The 27388-nt window shown below is 47.4% G+C and overlaps 1 protein-coding gene across 6 annotated transcripts in view; it reads right to left on the reverse strand.

Annotated features, from left to right (window-relative positions):
- Positions 1–27388, reverse strand: part of LRFN5 (leucine rich repeat and fibronectin type III domain containing 5) — a 154552-nt gene that overhangs the window by 114524 nt on the left and 12640 nt on the right. Inside the window, exons 1-2 of one of the 6 annotated variants that reach the window (XM_048853977.2) lie at positions 17852–17912; positions 15982–16272 (exon numbers count right to left, since the gene is read on the reverse strand). The exons of the other annotated variants lie outside the window; for them this stretch is intronic. The gene's annotated coding sequence lies outside the window, so the exon portion shown is untranslated. Of the gene's footprint in view, positions 1–15981; positions 16273–17851; positions 17913–27388 lie in introns of those variants that run through there. 6 annotated transcript variants of the gene reach the window in all.

Genomic DNA, 27388 nt, shown 5'->3' on the forward strand with positions numbered 1-27388 from the left:
AAGCCGGCCAGCCACAAGCTGATATCTAGCATGCCCAGGGATTTTGTCTGTGACTGTTGCATGGTTCCAGGCTGAATGATGTCCTCGTTGCACCTACTTGCCTGGTTCTTGAAAAGTCAACTTCGAGGGACAGCGTCCAAGGACACAGGAAAATGTATCTGGTTTTCACACATCAGCTGTTGTCTGCAGAGCGAGCAGAACACTCCAAGGGAAACCTCGCCAGCACCCAAGGCCAGGCTTTGCTGCAAGCTCTCTCTCTGTGCCTGCCTTGTCTACTAGCCACATACCCCCAATGTGTGTGTGAGGTGGAGGAAGCTCCATTTAGAGTAAAAGATCCAGCGCACACAATGTTCTGGGGAAATACAGCCCTCCCTTGCCATCTGGGAACCCTGTAAGGGCTAGAACATTCCAGGGCTGCAGCAATTTAATTATGTCAGAGCTGTGAAGAGCAGGGCTCCTGCAATTATGCAAATGGCTGGAGAGACGAGGAAATCTTTGTCAAAAAGCAGATGCCTGCCCCGGGCACTCTCGCTACCAGTGACGTGCATGCAGTGTGCGGAAAGCTGCCACAGGACCAGCCACAAAACTGACCCTGAAAAGCCACAGAATTCAAAGCACCTTCACGAAAAAGTCCCTTCCAGAAAGACAGCGACAGAGAGGGTGTCCCTTGTTTACAGTGCTACGGCACTATACTGCAAAGGTGCAGATTTGCTGTCTTGCGACTGCAGTGCTTTGGGTGATTACTACACAAATTCAGTGATTTTCTGAAACATTACAGTGGTTGGATCTTTTCTTTTACTGTACAAAAGATAACAGAAAAAGCAGAATCAAGATGTCCCCCCATCCTTAACGTCCTCCAACATCCCACAACTGCTTTCTTACAGGCTTTACTTTGGGTGTCTACGGGCTTGAGCTGATCACATTTTTGTTTTTTGGAAACATTTTCCAATAAAATAATCGCCTTTTTTCAGAAACAAAAATGTTCAATTTCCCCCAAAAACCAATTAAGGGTGTTTTATTTTCTTTATTTTTCAATTGTCAGTTTGGGGTTTGTCCCCTTTCCTTTCTCTTTTCTCCTTTTTATCCCCATAACCTCCCCACTTTATAAGTAGGAAGGAAAAATACATTTTCTATTTCCAGTATTTTCCACCAAACAATTTGAAAACAAATGATTATTTTTTAAAAAATATCTATTTTTAAATATAGAATCATAGAATCATAGAATATCAGGGTTGGAAGAGACCTCAGGAGGTCATCTAGTCCAACCCCCTGCTCAAAGCGAAATCATCCCAGCCAGGGCTTTGTCAAGCCGGGCCTTAAAAACCTCTAAGGATGGCGATTCCACCACCTCCCTAGGGAACCCAGTCCAGTGCTTCACCACCCTCCTAGTGAAATAGTGTTTCCTAATATCCAACCTAGACCTCCCCCACCTTAACTTGAGACCATTACTCCTCGTTCTGTCATCTTCCACCACGGAGAACAGCCGAGCTCCATCCTCTGTGGAACCCCCCTTCAGGGAGTTGAAGGCTGCTATCAAATCCCCCCTCACTCTTCTCTTCTGCAGACTAAACAATCCCAGTTCCCTCAGCCTCTCCTCATAAGTCATGTACCCCAGCCCCCTGATCATTTTCATAGCCCTGCGCTGGACTCTCTCCAATTTGTCCACATCCCTTCTGTAGTGAGGGGCCCAAAACTCGATGCAGTACTCCAGATGTGGCCTCACCAGTGCCAAACAGAGGGGAATAATCACTTCCCTTGATCTGCTGGCAACACTACTATTAATACAGCCCAATATGCCATTAGCCTTCTTGGCAACAAGGGCACACTGCTGACTCATATCCAGCTCCTCGTCCACTGTAGCCCCTAGGTCCTTTTCTGCAGAACTGCTGCCGAGCCATTCGGTCCCTAGTCTGTAGCGGTGCATGGGATTCTTCTGTCCTAAGTGCAGGACTCTGCACTTGTCCTCGTTGAACCTCATCAGATTTCTTTTGGCCCAATCCTGTAATTTGTCTAGGGCCCTCTGTATCTTATCTCTACCCTCCAGCGTATCTACCACTCCTCCCAGTTTAGTGTCATCCATGAAGTTGCTGAGGGTGCAATCCACCCCATCATCCAGATCATCAATAAAGAGGTTGAACAAAACTGGCCCCAGGCCCAACTCATGCGGTGCTCCGCTTGATGCCGGCTGCCAACTAGACATTGAGCCATTGATCACTACCCATTGAGTCCGACAATCTAGCCAGCTTTCTATCCATCTTATAGTCCATTCATCCAATCCATACTTTTTTACTTGATGGCAAGAATACTGTGGGAGCTTTACTATCAAGCTTTAGTATCAGAAGCTTTACTAAGATCAAGATATATCACGTCGACTGCTTTCCCCATATCCACAGAGCCAGTTATTTCATCATAGAAGGGAATCAGGTTGTTCAGGCATGACTTGCCCTTGGTGAATCCATGTTGTCTGTTCCTGATCACCTTCCTCTCCTCCAAGTGCTTCAAAATGGTTTCCTTGAGGACCTGCTCCTTGATTTTTCCAGGGACTGAGGTGAGGCTGACTGGCCTGTAGTTCCCCGGATTTTCTTTCTTCCCTTTTTTAAAGATGGGCACTATATTTGCCTTTCTCCAGTCGTCCAGGGCCTCCCCCAATTGCCGTGAGTTTTCAAAGATAATGGCCAATGGCTCTGCAATCACATCAGCCAACTCCTTCAGCACCCTCGGATGCCTTGGATCTGGAGCCATGGATTTGTGCATGTCCAGCTTTTCTAAATAGTCTTTAACCTGTTCTGTCACCACTAAGGGCTGATCACCTCCTCCCCATACTGTGTGGGAGCTGACCTTGCAGTCTGGACAAACTCTAAGTCCCACTGACTTTTGATGACTCGTAGGCTCCTAAGTTCTATTTTATAAATGAAACTGGGGCTCTTTTGACAATTTTACTCCTTTTATTACGTCAGAGACAAGCTTTATGGTAACTATATTGCTATTTAATAAATTTATATTTTATTTATATAGGAGACCTCTCTATATGAGAGTCAATGAGCTCCGAATTATTTCATGTGCATCAGTCATTTGTTATAATAAAAATTACAAGAGCAAAGATGGCCTTGTGGGCCAGGCATAGACTGTGGATCCAGGAGATCTAGGTTTAGTTCTAGGCTTAGTCACAAACTCCCCGTGCAGATCAGTTAATTGCTCCATGCCTCAGTTTCCCATCTGTTAAGTGGGAATGAAAATCGGTTTTATCTGTTCAGGGCAGGGTGCATCTCTCAATATGTGTTTGTGGGGCCTCCGTCTCAGTGAGTTCTCCTGGTGTTTCTATAATAACTAATAATAAAAAGGGAACAATTGATAGATCCTTATAGCTCTGTGTCGCCCATTCTGAAAATAAGCATCCTGGAGAGGTTTATCCTCTGACAGCTCCTTTTCCAGTGACATTATTCCTGACTCAGTAACACTCCTTTATTATACAATTTTTTTCCACTGCAGAAGATGGACTCTCCTTAGAGGAAAATCCCTCACAAGAGGCTTTTTTCTGTGTTGGCAGCGTTTTGTGAAATAGAAGAGCTGAATATTTTCCCTGCACCAGACCAGAATCCCTCTCGATGTATCCAACACACATCTCCTGACCTGTGAGATGGGAGAAAGCCACAGCACATCCATCACATTGCTGTACTGCAGCATCTCCAGATCAGCTCGACCTTTCGGAGCCCCATTACACTAATACAGTAACACACTAATGTGCTCACCTGAGCAACCTGCCAATTAATATCAGAATTGTTTAGAAGCAGCCATTGACAGCGGCCTTGCTAGTGTAGGAATGAGATCACTTTCCACATTAGGACTCAGGAGAAACAGGCTTAAAACTAACCTGTTAGAGGGGAGAGACCAGAAGGTCAATTGCTACTGAAGGATCTGGCCCTTGTTACTGCTCAGACACTCGGAGACTTGATGCCCTGCACAGCACTAAAGCAGAATAACTTCTCCAGTGCCCCAGCCCCCCCGGGCCCTGCCATGCATCCCACCCATCTTGCCAGGGTGGAGAAGACAGCGTACGAGTTAGTGTCTGAGAGGAACCCACACGTCCTTGCACTCCTTTATGGTGCTGCTCTGAAATGATGAATCATCGATCTAGTCTTACTTTAGCGCTCACCACACAAAGGAACGAGCTGCAGGAGTGAAAAGAAAATACAGGCAGAAGTCCAGCAACAGAGTGGGGGTTACCCAGTTTATTGTACTCAATGGAGCATGTCTGAATACCTGCCCTATGGGCAGGTGGCCTATGTGTGCACTGGGTGCAAGGAGCTCCTGGCTCTCAGGGACCGTGTACAGGCTTTGGAGACCAGGCTGGCTGAACCAGAGGAACTGAGGGAGACAGAGAGGTACATAGATAAGACTTTCCAGGACACAGCAGAACGGTCCCACTCCCAGTTTGGCAGCCTCTGTGATGTTGAGGACGATGAAAGTCTCAGGCAAGGAGAACATCCAACTGGAGCAGAGGGAAACGATCCCATAGTTGGGACCCTCCTTCCAGATGATATTGTGGTATCCTCTAGCACTGAGGATACCTCTCCAGGGGAGGGAACTCCAGTTATTGGGAAGAGACAGGTATTAGTAATGGGAGATTCGATCATTAGAAACAGACAGCTGGGTTTGCAATGACCAGGAGAACTGCATGGTGACTTGCCTGCCTGGTGCAAAGACTGTGGATCTCTCGAGACATCTAGATAGACTTGTGTGTAGTGCTGGGGAGGAGCTGGTGGTCGTGGTACATGTAGGTACCAATGACATAGGGACGGAGAGGAGAGAGGTTCTGGAGGCAAAATTTAGGCTGCTAGGGAAGAGACTGAAGTCCAGGACCTCCATGGTAGCATTCTCTGACATGCTTCCAGTTCCACGTGCAGGGCCGGTTAGACAGGCCGAACTGCAGGGTCTCAATGCATGATGAGATGGTGGTGTAGGGAGGAGGGGTTTAGATTTATTAGGAACTGGGGAAAGCTTTGGGAAAGGGAGACTCTATACAGGAAGGATGGGCTCCACCTAAACCAAAATGGAACCAGATTGCTGGCACTTAACATTAAAAAGGTCATAGAGCAGTTTTTAAACTAAGGGCTGGGGGAAAGCCGACAGGTGCGGAGGAGCACGTGGTTCAGACAGAGACATCCCTTAGGGGAGGATCTATTAATGGAGATTCTCTATGTCCTAGTAAGGAGGAGAGGATGGAAGATGATAAAATACAGATAGAATCTGATGAGAAACAGTCAAATGAACAAGAGTCTCATTCAATTACATCATGTAACGGCAGACAGCTAAAAAGTGACGAGTTTTTAAAGTGCTTATAAACCAATGCTAGAAGTCTAAATAATACGATGGGTGAACTAGAGTATCTTGTATTAAATGAGAATATTGATATAATAGGCAAGTGTCATAAATATGAAAGGGAAGGGTAATCACCTTTCTATATACCGAACTATAAAATCCGCCCTGGCTAGAGGCAAACCCTTTCACCTCTAAGGGTTAAGAAGCTAAGGTAACTCCGCTGGCACCTGACCCAAAATGACCAATGAGGAGACAAGATACTTTCAAAGCTGGAGGGGGGGAACAAAGGGTCTGTGTCGGTCTATGTGATGCTTTTGCTGGGAACAGAACAGGAATGGAGTATCAGAACTTCTGTTAAGTTAGTAAGTAACCTAGCTAGAAATGTGTTAGATTTTCTTTTGTTAAGTGGCTGGTAAAATAGGTTGTGCTGAATGGAATGTAGATTCCTGTTTTTGTGTCTTTTTGTACTTAAGGTTTTGCCTAGAAGGATTCTCTGTGTTTTGAATCTGATTACCCTGTAAGGTATTTAACATCCTGATTTTACAGAGGTGATTCTTTTACTTTTTCTTTAATTAAAATTCTTCTTTTAAGATCCTGATTGCTTTTTCACTGTTCTTAAGATCCAAGGGTTTGGGTCTGTGTTCACCTATGCAAATTGGTGAGGATTTTTATCAAGCCTTCCCCAGGAAAGGGGGTGTAGGGCTTGGAGGGATATTTTGGGGGGAAGACGTCTCCAACAGGGAAGAATTAGTGGGGGAAGCAAAAGTGGATGGGAATTTGGGAGGCAGTGACCATGAGTTGGTTGAGTTCAGAATCCTGACACAGGGAAGAAAGGTAAGCAGCAGGATACGGACCCTGGACTTCAGGAAAGCAGACTTTGACTCTCTCAGGGAACGAATGGATAGGATCCCCTAGGCGACTAACATGAAGGGGAAAGGAGTCCAGGAGAGCTGGCTGTATTTCAAGGAATCCCTGTTGAGGTTACAGGGACAAACCATCTCGATGTGTCGAAAGAATAGTAAATATGGCAGGCGACCAGCTTGGCTTAATGGTGAAATCCTAGCGGATCTTAAACATAAAAAAGAAGCTTAAAAGAAGTGGAAGGTTGGACATATGGCCAGGGAAGAGTATAAAAATATTGCTCGGGCATGTAGGAATGAAATCAGGAGGGCCAAATCGCACCTGGAGCTGTCAAGCTGACAAGAGATGTCAAGAGTAACAAGAAGGGTTTCTTCAGGTATGTTGGCAACAAGAAGAAAGCCAAGGAAAGTGTGGGCCCCTTACTGAATGAAGGAGGCAACCTAGTGACAGAGGATGTGGAAAAAGCTAATGTACTCAATGCTTTTTTTGCCTCTGTCTTCACGAACAAGATCAGCTCCCAGACTGCTGCGCTGGGCATCACAGCATGGGGAGTAGATGGCCAGCCCTCTTTGGAGAAAGAAGTGGTTAGAGACTATTTAGAAAAGCTGGACGAGCACAAGTCCATGGGGCCGGACGAGTTGCATCTGAGAGTGCTAAAGGAATTGGCGGCTGTGATTGCAGAGCCATTGGCCATTATCTTTGAAAACTCATGGCGAACGGGGGAAGTCCCAGATGACTGGAAAAAGGCTAATGTAGTACCAATCTTTAAAAAAGGGAAGAAGGAGGATCCTGGGAACTACAGGCCAGTCAGCCTCACCTCAGTCCCCGGAAAAATCATGGAGCAGGTCCTCAAAGAATCAATCCTGAAGCACTTACATGAGAGGAAAGTGATCAGGAACAGTCAGCATGGATTCACCAAGGGAAGGTCATGCCTGACTAATCTAATAGCCTTCTATGATGAGATTACTGGTTCTGTGGATGAAGGGAAAGCAGTGGATGTATTGTTTCTTGACTTTAGCAAAGCTTTTGACACGGTCTCCCACAGTATTCTTGTCAGCAAATTAAAGAAGTATGGGCTGGATGAATGCACTATAAGGTGGGTAGAAAGCTGGCTAGATTGTCGGGCTCAACGGGTAGTGATCAATGGCTCCATGTCTAGTTGGCAGCCGGTGTCAAGTGGAGTGTCCCAGGGGTTGGTTCTGGGGCCGGTTTTGTTCAATATCTTCATAAATGATCTGGAGGATGGTGTGGATTGCACTCTCAGCAAGTTTGCGGATGATACTAAACTAGGAGGAGTGGTAGATACGCTGGAGGGCAGAGATAGGATACAGAGGGACCTAGACAAATTGGAGGATTGGGCCAAAAGAAATCTGATGAGGTTCAATAAGGATAAGTGCAGGGTCCTGCACTTAGGATGGAGGAACCCAATGCACCGCTACAGACTAGGGACCGAATGGGTAGGCAGCAGTTCTGCGGAAAAGGACCTAGGGGTTACAGTGGACGAGAAGCTTGATATGAGTCAGCAGTGTGCCCTTGTTGCCAAGAAGGCCAATGGCATTTTGGGACGTATAAGTAGGGGCATTGCCAGCAGATCGAGGGACGTGATCGTCCCCCTCTATTCGGCATTGGTGAGGCCTCATCTGGAGTACTGTGTCCAGTTTTGGGCCCCACACTACAAGAAGGATGTGGAGAAATTGGAGAGAGTCCAGCGAAGGGCAACAAAAATGATTAGGGGTCTGGAACACATGACTTATGAGGAGAGGCTGAGGGAACTGCGATTGTTTAGTCTGCAGAAGAGAAGAATGAGGGGGGATTTGATAGCTGCTTTCAACTAGCTGAGAGGTGGTTCCAGAGAGGATGGTTCTAGACTATTCTCAGTGGTAGAAGAGGACAGGACAAGGAGTAATGGTCTCAAGTTGCAGTGGGGGAGGTTTAGGTTGGATATTAGGAAAAACTTTTTCACCAGGAGGGTGGTGAAACACTGGAATGCATTACCTAGGGAGGTGGTAGAATCTCCTTCCTTAGAAGTTTTTAAGGTCAGGCTTGACAAAGCCCTGGCTGGGATGATTTAATTGGGGATTGGTCCTGCTTTGAGCAGGGTGTTGGACTAGATGACCTCCTGAAGTCCCTTCCAATCCTGATATTCTGTGATTCTATGATTCTAAGTGGGCTCTTTCCCAGTTCTTTGTGTAACACGTTTGGTGGTGGCAGCATGGGGTTCAAGGACAAGGCAAAGTTTGTACCTCGAGGAAGCTTTTAACCAAAGCTGGTAAGAATAAGCTTAGGGAGTCTTTCATGCAGGTCCCCACATCTGTACCCTAGAGTTCAGAGTGGGGAAGGAACCTTGACAGCATCACATACACTTAGTAGAATGAGGATAATCAATGGGAAACAGTAATACCAGGGTAAAAAATATATCGGAATGAGGGAACAGGTCATAATGGTGGGGGATTGGCACTATATGTGAAAGAAAGCGTAGAATAAAATGAAGTAAAAATCTTAAATGAACGAAACTGTACCATAGAATCTCTATGGATAGTAATTCCATGATTGAGTAATAAGAATATAGCAATAGGGATATATTACCAAGCACCTGACCAGGATAGTGGTTGTGATTGTGAAATGCTCAGGGAGATTAGAGAGACACAGAGCAGCCCAGCACTGTAACATTTAATTTCAGAAAGCGAACGACACAAAAATGAGGAGGGTAGTTAAACAGAAATTAAAAGGTCCAGCACCAAAAGTGAAATCCCTGCAAGCTGCATGGAAACTTCTTAAAGACACTATAATAGAGGCTCAACTTAAATGTATACCCCAAATTAAAAACACAGTAAGAGAACCAAAAAAGTGCCACCTTGGCTAAACAAGAAAATAAGAGAAGCAGTGAGAGACAAAAAGGCATCCTTTAAAAAGTGGAAGTTAAATCCTAGTGAGAAAAATAGAAAGAAGCATAAACTCTGCCAAATGAAGTGTAAAAATATAATTAGGAAGGCCAAAAAAGAATTTGAAGAACAGCTAGCCAAAGACTCAAAAAGTAATAGCAAAAAACGTTTAAGTACATCAGAAGCAGGAAACCTGCTAAACAACCAGTGGGGCCACTGGACGATCGAGAGGCTAAAGGAGCATTAAAGGACGATAAGGCCATTGCGGAGAAACTAAATAAATTCTTTGCATTGATCTTCACGGCTGAGGATGTGAGGCAGATTCCCAAACCTGAGCCATTCTTTTTAGATGAGAGATCTGAGGAACTGTCCCAGATTGAGGTGTCATTAGAGGACGTTTTCGAACAAACTGATAAACTAAACAGTAATAAGTCATGAGGACCAGATGGGATTCACCCAAGAGTTCTGAAGGAACTCAAATGTGAAATTGCAGGACTACTCACTGTAGTCTGTAACCCATCATTTAAATCACCTTCTGGACCAAATGACTGCACAATAGCTAATGTGACACCAATTTTTAAAAAGGGCCCCAGAGGTGATCCTAGCAATTACAGACCCGTAAATCTGACTTCAGTACTGGGCAAACTAGTTGAATCTATAGTAAAAAATAAAATTGTCAGACACATAGAGGAACATAATTTGTTGGGGAATAGTCAACGTGGTTTTTGTAAAGGGAAATCATGACTCACCAATCTGCTAGAATTCTTTGCGAGGGTCAATAAGCATGTGGACAAGGGGTCTAGTGTATTTAGATTTTCAGAAAGCCTTTGACAAGGTCTCTCACCAAAGGCTAATAAGCAAAGTAAACTGTCATAGGATAAGAGGGAAGGTTCTCTCATGGATCGGTAACTGGTTAAAAGATAGGAAACAAAGGGTAGGAATAAATGGTCTGTTCTCAGAATGGAGAGAGGTCAATAGTGGTGTCCCCCAGGGGTCTGTACTGGGCCCAGTCCTATTCAACATATTCATAAGTGATCTGGAAAAACGGATAAACTGTGAAGTGGCAAAATTTGCAAATGATACAAAATTACTCAAGATAGTTAAGTCCCAGGCAGACTGCGAAGAGCTACAAAAAGATCTCTCAAGACTGGGTGATGGGGCAACAAAATGGCAGATGAAATTCAATGTGGATAAATAGAAAGTAATGCACATTGGGAAACATCATCCCAACTATACATATAAAATAATGGGGTCTAAATTAGCTATTACCACTCAAGAAAGATCTTGGAGTCACTGTGGATAGTTCTCTGAAAACATTCACTCCATGTGCAGCAGCCGTCAAAAAAGTGAACAGAATGTTGGGAATCATTAAGAAAGGGATAGAGAATAAGACAGAAAATATCATACTGCCTCTATATCAATCCATGGTACGCCCACACCTTGAATACTGTGTGCAGATGTGGTTGCCCTGTAGCAAAAACAGATATATTGGAATTGGTCAAGGTTCAGAAAAGGACAACAAAAATGATGAGGGGTCTGGAAGGGCTTCCGTGTGAGAAGAGATGAATAGGACTGGGACTTTTGAGCTCGGAAAAGAGGAGACTAAGAGGGGATATGATTGAGGTCTATAAAACCATGATGGGTGTGGAGAAAGTAAATAAGGAAGTGTTATTTACTCCTTCTCATAACACAAGAACTAGGGGTCACCCAATGAAATTAATAGGCAGCAGGTTTAAAACAAACAAAAGGAAGAATTTTTTTCACACAACGCACCGTCAACCTGTGGAACTCATTGCCAGAGGATGTTGTGAAAGCCAGGACTATAAGAGGGTTCAAAAAAGAGCTAGATAAGTTCCTGGAGGATAGGTCCAGCAATACAAGAGCAGTGAGTTATATGGGCCCATGGTGCCCGGGCTCCAGCATATTCAGGGCGCAGGGGCCAGTTCCACCAATGTTTGGGGACGGGTCTTTCCCCTGGCCCCGCGCACCTCCCCTGAAAGACCCTTTCCCATTGGACATTTGGCTCTTGCCACTTTAATCCTGGTTTGTTATTCTACATAAATTGATCATGTTTCTCTGGTGTGATCCAGACCTTTACCCTGCCCAATAGCATGAAGGAGCGGCACATCGGGGGGAAACTGCTGTGAATGACTATCCCCAGGGCAAGCTCAGATAACAGGAAAGAGGCCATCCAGGTACCTAGACACACATGTAGATGGGCTCCTAGGACAGCACACTGCTGCTGAAACAGCACTGCTGGCCTCTGCTTCAATGACACGTCTCTGAGAAATAGCAGCTTGCCATTCCCTACCCCCAGCTATACACACTCTCTGGCAATTAATAAACTGAACCATCAGAGAAGCACTCCGGCACGCCATACCCAGCACCACATCGCTGACTGGGGTAGACACATATTACTTCTTGACCACCGGCTGGCCCTTCACAGCTTTGGACTGGCTGAAGTATAACAACTAGTGGGCTATGAGCTAAAACAGAGGGCAGAATCTTATCATCTGTGCTCAGCACAGCTCTTCAAATGGACAAAAATAATGTTTGGCTGTGATCCCGGCTGGCCCATGGAGGTTTCCTTCCATGGTGATGAGATGTAATGTGAATGTCCACCTCTCCTCCCTGAGAACTTTCTGTTCCTCTGTCCCAGCTGGCAAACCCTTTATTCACAGCTGACTTGTCATACAGTGAGGGTAGGGTACCCTATACCATTCCCCAACTATTCACACCATACCGCCCAGGTCCCCGCACTGCTGCCTGGTACCATTGCCTAGACCCATCACAGAACCCACTGCAGCATCCTCTCTTTGCATCCTGCTCATTTATCAGGGGATGGACATTTCCAATTTCTGCTGTAATCTATGTATGTAACCGATCATTTCAATCAGCTTCGGGACCAAATGAAGGGAGGGGAGCTAATGTGACACCAATTTTTAAAAAAAGGTTCCAGAGGTGATCCCAGGCCGCTGAGCCTGACATCAGTACCAGGCTAACTCACTGAAACTGCAGGAAAGAACCAAAATGTCAGACACATAGAAGAACATGATTTGATGGGAAAGAGTCAACACATCTTTTGTAAAGGGAAAATCATGCCTCACCAATATACTAGAATTCTTTGAGGGGGTCAACAAGCAAGTGAACAAGGGGGATCCAGTGGACATAGTGTACTTAGATTTTCAGAAAGCCTTTGACAAGGTCCCTCACCAAAGCCCATCCAGGTACCTAGACTACATTAATAAGACTGGGACTTTTCAACCTGGAAAAGAGACGACTAAGGGGGATATTATAGAGATCTATAAAATCATGACTGATGTAGAGAAAGTAAATAAGGAAGTGGTATTTACTCCTCATAACACATGAACTAGGGGTCACCCAATGAAATTAATGGGCAGCAGGTTTAAAACAAACAAAAGGAAGTATTTCTTCACACTGTGCACACTCCATCTGTTTAACTCTTTGGCAGAGGATGTTGTGAAGGCCAAGACTATAAGAGGGTTCAAAAAAGAGCTAGATAAGTTCATGGAGGATAGGTTCATCAATGGCTATTAGCCAGGATGGGCAGGGATGGTGTCCCTGGCCTCTGTTTGCCAGAAGCTGGGAATGGGGGGCAGGGGATGGATGACTTGATGATTCCCTGTTCTGTTCATTCCCTCTGGGGCACCTGGCACTGGCCACTGTCAGAGGACAGGATACTGGACTAAATGGACCTTTGGTCTGACCCAGTCTGGCTGTTCTTATGTTCTTATGCTGACTCCAACTTTCTCTGTTAGCACTGAACAACTCCTCCCTCAACTCCTGTGCACCGCTCCTCCAGGCTGTCCTCAGCTGTGAAGAGCTCTGAACCCACCTGCCATGCCAAGCAATGCTGGTCTTCTCTGGCAGACAGTTGCTCTGAAAACACCAATGGCTTCTGCCTGCTTCGTTCCCATCTCTCCATTTACCATCAGCCACAGAAACCATGATAGGAAACAACCTGAAGCCTTCCGACCCCCCCATCTTCACTGACATTCCCAGGGCCACCGTGGCAAAGAAAACAGAGCATCTCTGTCCTTAGCTGAGTCACTTTCCCATCAATCTGACTTGGATCCTTAACACCCCTGTGAAGAGAGTCCCTACAAGAGAAGACCTTTGGCTACCAATACAAGGGGAAGCAACCCTTCCCTCAACTCTCCCAACAACCCTGACGCTGGCAGAACCCCGCAGCATTCCTGCCTCTCCTAGCCCACCTGAGAACCTTGTTAACTTGTCTCCCAAGCAATTCAGCTGCAGAACCCACCCCAATTTCTCAGGTGGCAGTTCCCGGCAGCAGAGAGGCTTGAAATTAGCCCTTTGGCCATTCGGCAACTTGCATTCATATTGCTGGTCCCTGCGCCTCAAACCTTGTCTCCCCACACCACCATTCCCAGGCCACCTTCCCTGTGCCAGGTACCTTCTGGTGGAGCCCCAGAGCCCTGCGGCAGAAGAACGAGGCTCGTAACATCTGTTTCCAAGGCAGCAGGCAGTGTTGCTAGTGGCACCGATTTCTCCAGAATAATTTCCCGACTAGATTTCCAGAGAAATACGGCTTCTTGGGCCCAGCATCCCAAGGCTACAGCCCTCTTGGAAGGAAGAGCTCTGTGTCTCTTTCCTCTCTCTCTCTCTCCCAAACTGCAAGGGAGGAGGGGCAGGATGGGAAGAGGAGGAGTGAGAGAGAAGGGGAGGACAAGTGAAAGGCAAGGAGTGAGTGGTGACAGAGAATGTGGAGCCTGCAATGAAGGAGGAAGGATTGTGACTGATGTGGCAGGCAGCAGAGAGGAGGAGTGAATAGAAGGGTACAAAACACAGCGACCACGAGGGGTGGGGGAGGGTCAGACTAACTTGAGCTTTGGGAATCATTTGTTCTGCTTACAGTAGAAAAAGAAAGAAAGAAAGAAAGAAAGAAAGAAAGAAAGAAAGAAAGAAAGAAAAAGAAAATATTGGCTTCCATCGAGTATCAAGAGCTTTCTGAGTGCTACATGACAAGAAAAGCAATATCCGACTTAAAGGCCAGGCTGGTGAAATGTTACTGCTAAGAGAAATGATATCTAGAGCCCAACACTGAGACAACCGAGGCGGTGACAGCATATGGAAATCACAAGCTCTTGGTCATGTGGACAGAGTTCTAGACTGAGGAAAGGGCATTCCTCACCAGGTAAGGACTTTACAGTGGGACAAGCTTGTTTATACCATTTTCCAAATGTTCTATCATCATCAAAATTGCTTTTCTAACCTGAGAAAATGTGCAAATGTTGTATTTTATTTCTAAACAACTGGCCTGAGGTTCTTATAAAAGGCTGGACTGTCCAGAATTAGTGGCATTAGAACCGATTGAGAACCTCTTCAGGGTAGTGTCTGTGTCTGTCTGAACCAAGGCAACACACAATGCACAGTGCTGCGGCCACATAAATCCCTCACAACAGCAACAGCAGAAATATCCCCTGGCAGGAGCACCCTCCACATGCAATTAGTTTAGAACGTCACCTATGTGCCTTGGAAGCCTAGTAATGATGCCACCATCTCCAAGCCAGTTCCTAGGTATGAACACACACACATGCAGATGACACACATGCACACAGATCTCACACACACACGCACTCAGATGACACACACGCACGCACACACACAGCAGAAGACGGGAAGTGCCATATTGCCACAGTTGCTCATTTTGGACGCACATTAACTTTTGAGGCGGCCCGTGGGAAATGTATTCCACATACGACGGGGAAGTTAGACCGACGCACTACAATGGGTAGCTGAGCATTTATCTGCTTACACATCTGAGAGAGGGGAAGGAGCTACTTTGCTATTTGGAATCAATATATTCTGCACCTCTTTGGTTTCCAAAGCTGTCTTTCCTCTCGACGCGGAGCTGCTCTCCGCACATGCCCTCCACCACCCCACAGTGGGAAATATACTGGAAACGACTGTTTTTAACATAAAGTGATTTCCCTGCTAGGTCTGGTGCCTCTCAGTAACCAAACCCAAGGAAATAACGAAGAGGGCCACAGAGACAGTAGGAAGCCTCAGCTGTCAGGTCTGACCTGCAAAACGACACACTGTAACAGATCAATGCAATGAGCACAATCTGCATTACTAGGGAAATAAACATAATCACTCAAGCAAAAGCAATAAAAAGTCATTTACTGACGCATTACAACGCGGCCTGGGAGAATGTGCTGACCTGAGCTGTCAGACGCAGACATTCTGGCTGGAACTTGGGCGCTTGGCAATTGCACTGACGGTGGATTGCTGACAGACACAACCCGGATACTAATGCTGGGCTCATTACCCTCCTCACTCCCAGTCCAAATACGCACCCTGGCCTGATTTACCCCACTTCCCAAAACATCAGTCTAATCAACGCTTGAGAGAAAACAACCCAGATTTAAAGTATTAATAAGAAGAATATCATGGGAAGAGAATGTATTTGATGGTGTGGCCCAAGGGTTTTGCTGGCCCTCATTTGGGATATTATTCAGCCATGAGGGAGGGAGCTCCGCAGGCCGGCCCAGAGCAGCACCGGCCAGCCCTGCCTGCTGCACCAGCTTGGGTGTGGATCAGTGACACACATCACAGGCTGGCCTCAGTGTCAGAACATCTGCTGTTCCTCTCTGCACTGACAGGCAGACGGACCCCCGCAGAGCCGGCTGGAAGGTTTGTGAGGTGATATTAAGTGGCTGGAGGCCCTGTCTGGTTGGGCACAGTGGGGATTTTCTAAAGGCTTTATGACAACTCTTTATTCTCCAAGATTAGTGCCCTAAGGGGAGGAGTCAGGCAGTGTGGAGCAGTGGGCAGGCCCCTAGGCCAGGAGACCAGAGTTCTGATCCTGCCTTTGCAATTGACCGGCTGTGGGCAAGTCACATCCTCTCTCTGCACCTGTTTCCCCTCTCACCCTGTGTCTGCCTTGTCATGTAGCCCACGAGCTCTTCAGGGCAGGCCCCATCTCTCACTGTGCGTCTGCACAGCACCCGGCGTCTGATCTCAGCTGGGACGCCGCCGAACGAGATGGGCGTGCCTGCCTTCCTCTCCCACAGGGAGCAGACCTGCACCTCAGACTCCATGCAGAACCAGAGAACTGACGAGGTCGGACTGCTGCCAGCAGACACATCCGACCTTTTGTCCTGAAATTCGGTGGATTTCTCTCCATGCCAATAATCTGCATTTCAGCAGGGGCCATTGATCCCTGTGGAAAGACACCGTGTTATTACCCTGTGCTTTGTGTGTGAAGCATATTGCAGGTGGGACGGGACAACCTGGGTACAGAGAGCGGCCCCACGGCAACACGCAGCAGCTAACAGAGCTGACAGACCCCCAGGGCAGCTGCCACTGTCCTCAGTCCAGCCCGGCCCCTCGGAGCCGCCCTTTAGTATGGCCAGTGGGCTTGCTGCTCAGCTGACCCAGAACCTCCTCAAGAGGATGAGAAGCGCTGAAATTCTGAACAGCTGGAGAGGGGAGGAGACTTCCCCAGATGTGTCCAGGGCACACCCTGGCTGCTGGAAAACGTATGTCAACACCACCCCGTGTGACAGGAGGAGAGTCAGGGCAGGTGCAGCCTTCCTGACTGAGCCCCCAGCTCTGCGACTCCCTGCAGCTGAGCCCTCTCCACCTTCTGCTCCCCCTTTTCTCTCCCGCTCCCCGTCCTCCCGGCAGTGACCAGCTGGGCCGGCAGCACAGGGCAGGGACAGGCAGCTGCGGGCTGGGGAAAGCAGGCAGGAAGGTGCCTATTCAGGCTCCAGTGGACTAGAACTGGGGTTTCGGGCTTTTTCTCTGGGCTGCAGAGTGTGAATCGAGACGAGGGGCCAGACAGGGATAATCTCTGGGGCAAGAGACCCTCCGTGCCCTGTCGCACACTCAGCTGCACTCCCACACACACACACACACATACACACGCGTGCGTTATTGCTCTAGCCTGCGTGCGAGGAGTCACGAGGACACTAGGTCTGTGTGCGCCTCTCCCTTCGGCCAGAGGAGACACCGGATATCAGGACGGCTCCTGTGGGCAGGGTCAGGCTGCAGCGCTGAGCAGGCCGATAGGACACCGTATTAATCTCTGGAGGGCCTGGCGCTTTCCCCAGGAGTTGAAACGAGAGGGGTTGTTTGAACTGACGTGGTTGTAATGGGCTGTCGGGAATGCTGGGATATGGAACAACCCTGCTGTGGGTGTCTACACTGCAACCAAACACCCACGGCTGGCCTGTGCCAGCTGCCTCGGGCTCGCAGGCCTCAGGCAACGGAGCAGTAAAAGTTCTGTGTGGATGTTCAGGCTCGGGCTGGACCCTGAGCTGGGGGCCACCATGAGTGAGGCGGGTCCCAGAACCCAGGCTCCAGCCCGAGCCCGAATGTCTACACAGCAATTGTCCAGCCCTGCAGCTAGAGCCCCGCAATCCCGAGTCAGCTGAGCTGGGCCAGCTGCGGGTGTTTGACTGCAGTGTAGCCTGACCCGTCTAACCAGATAGTGACGAGTAGCATTGTAGTGCGCGGGGAGTGCCCATGGCATGGGGCACGGCAGGAACAGCCCATGGCCTGAGGAGGCAGCTCTGTTCGTGCCGACACGGGCTTAGTGCCTGGCACACAGAGAGCACGGACTAGCTGCAAGAAGCCAGGAGCGGTAGGAGCCTTTTAGCGCTAGCATGTTGGAAACCCTGCTTTAGAGCACAAGGCCTTTCTCAACACCTCTGTGGCATGTCCTCATCCCATCCCCTGGGACCCAGCAACCCAGTCTTTTGCCATTTTCTGTTTCTGGGTGTTTAAACAGCACGTACCAAGGTAATACTGCAACGGCCATTGCTACACTCCTTGACGCTTCCTCGATGCACATCTCTCCTGGAGAACAGCCAAACACAAATCATAAATTACCTACCTGCATTAATGGTACGGCCTTTTAAAACCTCTCTCTCTCTCTCTGTATTTTTTCTGAAGTCTAATCACCCTTCTCTGAATCCTTATATGACAGACTAGCCCTCCCCAGCTCAGAAAGGGCCTCCCGGTGAGATACCAGACCGGCCTGACGACGGGGGAAATCCTGCCTGTCCCCAGACTGGGGGCCAGCTCCTTCTGAGCACATGGGGACCACGCTGAGCAGCCCGGCCAACGCCTCCCTTGGAACTAGAAGGGCACAGGGGGTCATCGCAAATGCCGACCCGGCACGGTGCAGGCCGGCATGGTGCGGTGAGCTGGCAGCCCCCGCCCCAGAGAGCACCCAGCCTTGGTTCAGGAGGGTGACAAAAGATGGGGGGTGTGGGTTGCAGAGTGAGCAGCATTCTCAGCTCAGCACCAGCCTGGCCATTGTCAGCAGTTGAGTTCTGTGGCCACCCTGGCCAAGGCGAGCCTTGAGGAGGGCTTTGGGGGAGATACGGTGATGGACACGGCCGTATGGCTGGGGGGAGGGGGTGGGCGGGGGAAGGTGCGAAGCTGCCTGCGGCAGAGGCAGGCTAGCAGGAGAATAAGCCAGCTGCAAGGAAGCCAGAGGTCAGCCTCCTACCTAGACAGCAGGGCAGAAAGGGAAAGTACCACTCCACCATAAGAGACCCTGGCAGCAAAGCCAAGAGCTTGTTAGATGTGGTGGAGCAAGGGGAGCCTGGAAAGCAATGCAAACAGGGCACCAAGGCGCCAGGGCAATGAACCAGCCTTGTGCAGTTGGGGGAAAGGTGCAGCAGTCAAAGCCGGAGAGGAGAAAACTGCAGCAGGCTAGGAGTGAAATGGGCCTGAACCGAGGACAGAAAGGAAAAGCTTTGAATCCCAGAGACATTTATGCACAAAGAAGCAGAAAGATTTAGACATGTCCCAGAGAGGCAGGCCTGCAGGGAGGGCTGATGTAGAGATGACGCCCAGGGAGGAGATAAAGATCCATTTTAAAGTGAATCAGTAACAGCCATTGTAGAACTGTTAATTCCACTTCCCCCCGCCCTTATAAGAACGGCCATAGTGGGTCAGAGCAAAGGTCCACCTAGCCCAGGGGCCTGCTTGCTGAGAGTGGCCCGTGCCAGGTGCCCCAGAGGGAACGAACAGAACAGGTTCACTCACTCAATAATGGGCTGACTTTCCCACCAGCATTTTTTTTTTTCCCCATTGACATACTTGCCAAGGGTCTTCTTGTTCCCCTCCACTCCTTTGGCTGTCATGAACTCATTTGTGCAGCCCTTATCTTTTCCGGGCAAGCATTAACTGGTAACCGTATGCATTACTGAGACTATTGTTCCAGGATGCCCAGAGGAGCTACACTTGCAATGAACTTCATCCTGGAACGGCTTCCCAGCACGAACATGGATTGACATCTTCTGCGTTTTTAGATACCAGCTTACTGAAACATGATTTTATCTTATTCCCGTCCAACCCACTTTACTAGAGTTACTGGGATCCCAAAGTGATGTACAGCATTAACTACCTGCGCATACTAAGAGCAATGATAGGGCATGGGCCGGGAGAAAAATCAGAGATGACTTTACGCCACCCGAAGTGAGAAGGGAAAGGCACAGAGAGGGTCAGTTGCAGTTTGCTGCAGGTGTGTGATACTCCACATCCAGCCTTTGAGCTGAGCTGGCTTGCTTAGCTGTGACTGGTCACACAAGCCCCACGCTATTGTTTCTCTTCCCTGACAGGATGAACATATTCTTATGCTGATAAGAAGGGCTGGAAGCAGCTGCTGGGGTGCGAAGCGTCTCCAGCAGAGTGAGCAGAGAGGGACGCGGGCAGGGGCTTGAGAATATTTTAAACCTTCCGAGCCACAGGAGCCTAGTCCCCAACCGGACGGCCAAGGGACTGGGCTGCTGTGATGCGTGCTGGCCGGGGACAGAGGATCAGCTGACTCTCAGCTGGTGCGAATCGGAACAGCTGCATCATAGCCAATGCCAATTTATACCTGCTCATGGGCTGCCTCCAGCTGTCTGCTCCCAATCCCACTCCCACTAGAGTCAGCAGGAGCTTTGCCATTGCCTTAAACAGGAGCCGGACTGAGACCGTTCTTGTCGCTCATCACCGTCACGCAAAGCAACGCACCTTGGTGTCCGCCTCGTCTGCTTCATTTCATTGTCTTGGGGCCAGGGCTCTGGCGAGGGGCTTGGAGAAGTTTGTCCCCTCATTGCATCAGGGCTGCCATGTGCTACCCCCCAGCAAGCGAACAAGTCTGCTTTCTACAAGCATCCCCAAGCACCTTCTCGGCAAGATTCCCCCGGCCGCCCGCCGGAGTGTCCCCACCTTTCCTGCCTCTGGCTGCCCCACTTCCGCAAGGGCGGGGTCTATGCAGAGACTGCACCCGCACAGGAGAGGCAGGGAGCTCTCGGTGCCCCACAGCATCTGGCTGCACCAAAACGTGGGGCACCAAGAGCTTGTTTTCACTGAACGCAGCTGAAAATTGTCACCTGCATTTTGTGATCAGGTGCCTTTGCCATACAACCTTCTGACACCAGGCTGTGCTGGCAGGAGCCTGCAATGGTGAGACTCCTCAGAAGGGAAGCCTGCCCGGTCTCCCAAGCAGGTGCGACTAAAAGCCTCTTAACGCACCTGTCACGTTTTGCTCATGTCTCAGATTTCAGAAGAAAAAGCCATTTTAGAAACTTTTAGACTTCGGAAGAATGTTACTGACACTATGTTTTGTAACACTTTGCCTTGCACACTTGGTTGCCTTAGTTACAACATAAAGGCCTCAGAGTAACTGAAAAATTACAGGTTTCAGAGTAGCAGCCGTGTTAGTCTGTATTCGCAAAAAGAAAAGGAGGACTTGTGGCACCTTAGAGACTAAGAGATGCATCCGATGAAGTGAGCTGTAGCTCACGAAAGCTGATGCTCAAATAAATTGGTTAGTCTCTAAGGTGCCACAAGTCCTCCTTTTCTTTTTGAAAAATTACAGCTAATAAATTTTCAAAAAATTTAAACATTTTCTGTCAGAGCCGTTTCTGGAAATCAATCTGCTGATTTTTAGATCCAGCATCTCACGCCTGCTGGGGCTCGAAGGAAATGGTTTCTACCATTAACTGAAATCCCAATTCTCAGTCAGGAGTCAGCTTTCACTTCCAGCTATGGCAGCTTGTACCCTGTCACGGGTCCAGGAACGAATGCAGCAATGCTTGCCTGGGACAGCCAACAAAATATAACTAGGAACTAAGAATGCAGGCCAGACCGATAGGAAGCGGGCTCTCCCCTAGGAAGCAGTGACTTTGAAAAAGAATTGGGGTCCTGGTGGATAATCAGCTGAACACGCGCTCCCAGTACGATGCTGTGGCCAAAGGAGTTAACACGATCCTGGGATGCATAAACGGGGGAATCTCGAGGAGAAGCAGAGAGGTGATTTTATCTCTGTATATGTCACCGGTATGACCACTGCTGGAATCCTGTGTGCAGTTCTGGTGCTCCAATATAGAAGGATGTTGATAAATTGGAGACGATTCAGAGAGGAGCCATGAGAATGATGAACGGATTAGAAAACATGAATAACAGTGATAGACTCAAGGAACTCAATCTATTTACTTTAACAAAGAGACAGCTAAGGGATGACTTGATTATAGTCTATGGGTATCTACATGGGGGGGTGGGATATTGAATAATGGACTCAGTCTAGCAGAGAAAGGTGTAGCACAATTCAATGGCTAGACGCTGAAGTGAGACAAATTCAGACTGGAAATAAGGCGTGGGTTTTGGACAGTGAGGGTAATTAGATAGTGGAACAATTTACCAAGGGTCGTGGTAGATTCTCTGTCCACTGATCATTTGTAAATCAAGGATTTTTTTTTTCCCCAAAGATCTTCTCTTGGAATTATTTGGGGGCAGTTCTTTGGCCTCTGTTATATAGGAGGTTGGATTTGATGATCACAGTGGTCCCTTCCGGCATTGGGATCTATTAATAAGTGTGCTTTACCATCTCTTCTTTCCCCTGCTCCCCAAACGGAGTCTGGCGGGGTTAGGAACTTCCTTTATCTTCAGTTCCTTTTTTTGTTCCCCTCCTTAAATAAAAGACAGCAGCAGAGCTACTGGCAAGGCGGAATGGCTAATCTTGGCAGAGGTTAGTGGGCAGAATGATGGTAAGAAAGTAAATGGTGCAAATTAAATGTAATTTATTCCATGGATTACAAATTATTCCTTGGTTCTGGGAGTTTATTTCCTTGTTCTATCTTGGTGATTATATGACCGCATAACAGCAGTACCTAATGACTCAGATTGTTGTCGAAATAAAGTGATTTGTTGCAGGTTAGTATGCTCAGATATATGAGATTTATATATATCCCTTTCCATTTGCAATCACAAATTATATGTAACCCAACACTACTATTCTGTGGTACCTGACCAATACATATTACCAGGTGTTGAAGTTAGGTTGGCAGCATTTCATGGTAGGCACCTCTGCTTGAGAATGAAACCTTGGAGCAATTCAGCAATCTCAGGGATTCAAGATCACTTTAATTTCATAGAATCAGAGAATAAAAGGGTTGGAAGAGACCTCAGGAGGTCATCTAGTCCAACCCCCTGCTCAAAGCAGGACCAATCCCCAATTAAATCATCCCAGCCAGGGCTTTGTCAAGCCTGACCTTAAAAACTTCTAAGGAAGGAGATTCTACCACCTCCCTAGGTAACGCATTCCAGTGTTTCACCACCCTCCTAGTGAAATAGTGTTTCCTATTATCCAACCTAGACCTCCCCCACTGCAACTTGAGACCATTACTCCTTGTCCTGTCCTCTTCTACCATTGAGAACAGTCTAGAACCATCCTCTCTGGAACCCCCTTTCAGGTAGTTGAAAGCAGCTATCAAATCCCCCCTCACTCTTCTCTTCTGCAGACTAAACAAGCCCAGTTCCCTCCGCCTCTCCTCGTAAATCCTTGTAATTTAATCTCCAAATGCTGCATGCTCTAATGCCACGTCTGCACTACCCGCCGGATCGGCGGGTAGTGATCGATCAATCGGGGATCGATTTATCGCATCTAGTGTAGAAGCGATAGATCGATCCCCGATCGCTCTGCTGCCGACTCCAGAACTCCACCACGACAAGAGGTGGAAGCGGAGTCGACAGGGGAGCAGCGGCCGTCGATCCCGCGCCGCGAGGACGCGAAGTAAGTGATTCTAAGTTGATCTAAGACACATCGACTTCAGCTACGCTATTCTCGTAGCTGAAGTTGCGTATCTTGGATTGATTCCCCCCTAGTGTAGACCAGGGCTAAGTCACACACATGCAGCCTCACTGAATTGAATGGGTTTGCACATCTGTATGTATCTGTCCAAATCTCTGCACTGGTATTTGTGTTTCTAACATGACCATCCCTGTAACACCTAGTCTCCATGTGTCACTTGACCAAAATTTGTTCCAGTATCTCTAGGCACACGTCAGTAGGGGCACACACACTCTGTATAGGAATGGGAACTCCCTGACAAAACGTTTTGAATTAAAAAATGCCAATTCATCAAAAAGAATTCTCAGTTCCGGATGGAATTTCTGGTTAAAATCAGAAAGAGAGACCCCAGAAACTGCTCTGACCACCAGGCTAGTCACCTGGGAGGTGGGAAACCTAAATTCAAGTGGCTGGTGAAGTTGGGTCTCCCACATCGCAGGTAAATGCCCTGACCACGTGGCTATTATGGGATGGGCGGGCGTCCCGTTTTTTGTGAACAATTCCAAAAGGTCCAGGTTTCATTCCACATTGGAATGGAAACTAATTCCAAAACCCTGACTTTCTTTGCGAAACTGAAATCTTGTTTTCCAGTGAGCTCCAGTCTGTATTGAAAACCTGGGACTGACCACGTAACTTCGGACTTGAAGACTTCTTGTGATACCACAGCCCTAACATTTGGAATGTAAGCATGGGGGACAGACATTTACCCCACGTTGGCATTTCAGCTGTCACCCCCTAAAGAGCCCCACAGGAGCTTGGAGGCCTGTGGTCCCTTCTTCCAGACAGAAGACGGTAGCCCCTGAGCTGGGGAGCTGGAGGGCAGAAGGGGAGGCCAGAATTAGGGTCCTCTCTCAGGATGAGCTGTTCTCTTGAGATTTCTGCCATTTTGCTTCAGATGCCAGAAGCAAATCTGGATCTGTCCACCTGGCTGGGACTGGGTCGAAAGCAGAGCTCAGGACTCTGATCTGGCCAGGTTCTGCATCCTGACACCACCAGGTCATGTCAGCCTGTCTCTAATTGAATTACAGTGGGATTACTTAATGAACAGAGAATACTCTCCAGGCTCTATTGGGGTAATCCATTAGCGGGTTTAGCAGCACAAAGTCCCCCGGGAGTGTCCACCAGGATGCCCCTGAGCACTGGATTTGTGAGCTGGAAAGAGAAAAGTCACATGAAAATATAATCCGTGCCCCATAGATTATGCATCTGGGCAGACTCATGTGCACTAATTATCTCATCAAACACAATGGAATATGTTTTTTTTCTTGTGAGGTATGCCAGTGATAAGCTAGCCTCAGACTGGAGTATGCAAATAACTAATACTGAGTCATTAAAAAAAATAGCAATTTTGGTCAAATCTTATTCAGTTTGGAGGACTCTCTAGCAGAAGCATGTTAGATCAGAGTAACTGACTTAAGAGTAACACATTTTATGAAGGGCAAAAGTGTCTAAACAGTTTTGGACAGAGACTGCAGATAGCAGAGACACGTAGATTACTCCACTTTTTGATGCTCTGAGTGTACGGCTTTGTGATCACAATCAAGCCATTGATACTAAATATGCTTCTGCACCTGGGTATTCAAGTGTAACCTCTAGTCTTTGCACTCCAGGTAAATCAAGAGTGAAAGAGAGCACAATGTGTGACAGCAGGGAAATGCATGTTATACAGCACGAGTTCATGCACCTTTCAGCACACAACGTTTGCTGTTCTTGTGGGTCAGCACATGGACGCAATCTGATCACTGGCTGTGACATGGGTTCCTCCCGCAAGCTGTTTTTGTTTAGTTTCACTGATGTCCAACAACACAGTAGGATGTCCTGAACTTCCAAGGTATGATTTATGTGATAACTCTCATGCTTTGGCCCTTCACTCCCATCCTACATCCTTCACCTTTCTGAACATTTTCGACATAAATCAAGGAAGCATTCATGAATATCAGGGAACCATTTGAATATCTGATTTCATGTATACCCAGCTTGGCAATGAGTCTAGTTTCTGCATTGCATTTTGGGAGTCTTGACAGCATTTAAATGGCCAGGATTTCACTTCTGAATTTTTTCTGCTGGTTATCTGAATGGACCAGATTCATTTCAAATACAGTAGAGCTGTATGTACACGGGATTTTTCACTGCTACCTACAAGGAATTATGTTTACTTAGTCCAGTTGTGTGTATTCATCAACAAGAACTTAGCTGATAGTAAAAAATACAAAGTAGTACATTAAATAATGTGGAGGTTGTGACACAAAGGAACAGAGCTAATGCTGACAATGCAGCCTGACCGACAGCTCTATAAACAAACAATAATGTGTCCTATACTCGAGCTGTCTATTTTTGGTCAATGCAGGGTACTATTTTAATAGAAAAGCTATTTCAAAATATTTGTTTTATGAATTTTCTTGGAAATTGTTAACATTTTATGGATATTTACAAAATATCTGTCATTTTAAAGAGTGACCTGAACTTCAGCCTGGCAAACAGAATATTTTAACAGAAGATACAGCTAAAAACAAATAGCGTGCCAGGCTATTAATCAGCAGCCGTTTCTGAGCAGGAAATTCATTTAGAGAAAAACAAATAAATGGATAAAGCTTGTATTATGAAGCTGCTTCAGCAAACCTGTTTTGTAATTCAAAATCCCTGCACACCACATTTCTAGCCACGGTGATTTCATATTACCAGTCACTAAATCCTTGAAAGCCAGCGCTTCGTGGGATGTCTTCTTCCTTATTATTTTTAAACAATTCTCAAAAGAGCTGCTTTGGAAAATAAGCTTTTGTGTCTCAGTTCCTCTCTAGGTCAGCCCTTTCAGCACACCTCAGTGTTCCAATACCCTGCACTCGCACTAGTCTGTTGTGTTCGTTATAACCAAAAATCTTTCACCCAAGTCCTGACCCTGCAAACTCTTAGGAACATGTATTGTATTGAAGCCTATGGTACTACTCACATAGGTAAAGTCAGGCATGCGCATACATGTTTGCAGGAACAAGGCCTAAGGATGCAGACACAATAGGGCTTTGATCCAAAGAACACTTAAGCAGGTGTTGTGCATAGTCCCATGGACTGTGCATAGTCCCATGGACTGCAAGGGGTTTATTGATGTGTTTATTGTTAAGTACGTGCTTAAGTGCTTTGCTGGATCAGGGCCTAACCCATCAGCGAAGCCAGGAATTCAATGAGGATTCAGTCCCAGAATGCAATGAGACAAAGGGCCATATTTGGCTCCCAGCTACATAAATGTAATTTTGAAATAGCTCCAGCAGAATTACTGAAGATTTACACAGCAGGAATTGAGAAAAGCACCCAGAGGTGCTAAGCTCTCCCAGGGAGATAAAGAGATATAGCTAAAAAAAGAACTGCCTTTGTATTCTGCGTACACTTGCCCTTACGTTTTAAATCATATAAACAAGCACAGATATGTCTGGCTCTACCTGCAGCTAAAAGCTGTTCACTGAAGAAAGGGGAAATATCACAAGTTTTGCCTACTACTAGCTGTTTTCCATACCAAAAAACAAATGTAAATAGCCTTCTCCTGTTCCAAATACGAACAACTCTCACTGGCCCTGTAAAATCATTATCAGTGCACAAGCCACTGGATTCATTCCACGGCTTATTTGTAATCAAAACCAGACCCAGAGTGAGGGATTCCTCATGCTTGGAGGCCCACATCTGTGAGGGCGTAGGTGGGTGGGGAGCGCTCAGATCCCCCACAGATCCTGAGGCGGATTCATTCGCAGGCAGAATTCATACCACCGGCCGAGAGCATGAATACTGGGGCTCTATGCAAGTGGAGCACAGAGCAGCTGGGGAAGTGAATCAGCCCTGGGAGTGGAAGCTAGGCCCATACGGACTGGCAATAAGAAGTACATTGGTAATGGTGCGAGGAATTAGTCATTGGAGCAATTTACCCAGGGTCACGGTGGAGTCTCCATCGGTGACGATTTTCAAATCAAGGCTGGATGTTTTTCTAAGGGATCGGCTACAGCAATTCTTTCGGGGTCGTTCTCTGGCCCGTGCTGGATGATCGCAATGGTCCCTCCTGGCCTTGGAGCCTATGAAGCTCTGGGGAAAAAAACCCAACCCCTAAAACCCAGAGCCAGCTTGGCAGGCTGCAGCTATAACTCCACAACATGCTGGGGACGGGAGCTGCTGCACTCCTGCCTGCGAGGCCAGGCCTAGCCCCAGCCTCCCTCCACGAGGGCCT

The sequence above is a fragment of the Caretta caretta genome, chromosome 6 (genome assembly GCF_965140235.1).
Source record: "Caretta caretta isolate rCarCar2 chromosome 6, rCarCar1.hap1, whole genome shotgun sequence".
Classification (NCBI taxonomy): Eukaryota; Metazoa; Chordata; order Testudines; family Cheloniidae; genus Caretta; species Caretta caretta.